The 1,393-nt window shown below is 39.0% G+C and overlaps 1 pseudogene; it reads right to left on the bottom strand.

The window, feature by feature from the left end:
• Positions 1-236: 236 nt before the first annotated feature.
• LOC133256590 (tRNA (guanine(37)-N1)-methyltransferase-like) lies at positions 237-1,040 on the bottom strand (annotated as a pseudogene).
• Positions 1,041-1,393: the final 353 nt, after the last annotated feature.

The raw sequence follows: 1,393 nt of genomic DNA, 5'->3' as shown, positions 1-1,393 counted from the left end.
AGGAGATCTTTCCAATGCAGGGATCGAACCTAGGTCTCCTGCATTGCAGGCAGATTCTTTACCATCTGACCACCAGGGAAGCCAGCTAGAGTAAAATAAAAGGATTCAATACTAAAGTAACTGAATGGTAAAATATTAGAAATCATACAAATGATAGTTCACTATCACAAACTCTAGTGGGGAGATGGAGAAAATATTTCCAATTAAGGGACTAAAGCAATTTGTGTTTTTTCTTCTTAAAAGTCTTTATCTGCCCTCTGGTGTTTAAGAGGTGGATCTTCATGATTGTCTTGATTTACAGTCTGGTTCTTGTAAAGTATAGCAGCAGGAATCTGAAAAGTGATGTATAGCATTTCCTTGTTAAGGACTACATTTCTTACTAGGTGAACTGAACTACATGCCTCCAATAAGATGTCTAACACAGTTCCAGCTCATTGCTGAACATCCCTAGCTGGATTAGCATCTTTGGAAAAGCTGTAACAGTGCACAATGGGAAGGAGTTCACTGCCACATGGCTGTCCATCTAAGAGTGCTTTGAAAGAGCTGAAAAACTCAATAACCTTTGCTGGCAAATTCATCAAATTCATGGCAATGTACACAGAGTATTTTCTTTCTTTTGACAGTGGTCCCAGCTGCTGCATTAACTCTTTCTGACTGGTCCTTGCAGGAAGTCTTTCCCATTCAAGTTAAAGGCTTTTACCTTTTGGTCCACTTTATTTAATTTACAGTTGTGCAGTAGCCATTTATGAGATTCAGGATTGAGATTATTAGCAAACACAGCACAGTTTTTCTTTGCTGCTGGAATGGCAAGGGCCCACCCCACCCCAGGAAAAACATCAAATAGGACATTCCTCAGGTTGGAGAAGTTCTGTGACATGGCTGTGTTCTGTGGGGAGATGAGGATTCCAACAGACTTTTGAAAAATCAAATTCACAGGTGTAATTGCTTTCTCAAACCTTGATCATCATATTCTCCTCTCCAGATAGTACTTCCAGTTGGAAATTTTGGTAGATATTATCAATATTATTGATTTGTGAGGATCAAAACAAACTGTGGAAAATTCTTCAAGAGTTGGGAATACCAGACTTCCTTACCTACTTCTGAGAAGTATGCACATTAAGAAGCAACAGTTAGAACCAGATGTGGAACAATAGACTGGTTCCAAATTGGGAAAGGAATACATCAAGACTGTATATTGTCACCCTACTTATTTAACTTATATGTAGAATACATCATAAGAAATACCAGGCTGGGTGAAGCACAAGCTGGAATCAAGATTGCTGGGAGAAATATCAATAACCTCAGATATGCAGATAACACCACCCTTATGGCAGAAAGTGAAGAACTAAAGAGTCTGTAGATCAAAGTGAAAGAGGAGAGTGAAAAGGCTAGC

Source organism: Bos javanicus, chromosome 11 (genome assembly GCF_032452875.1).
Source record: "Bos javanicus breed banteng chromosome 11, ARS-OSU_banteng_1.0, whole genome shotgun sequence".
NCBI classification, from domain to species: Eukaryota; Metazoa; Chordata; class Mammalia; order Artiodactyla; family Bovidae; genus Bos; species Bos javanicus.
The sequence above is the reverse complement of the archived record's forward strand: the minus strand, read 5'-3'. Positions and strand labels throughout refer to the sequence as shown.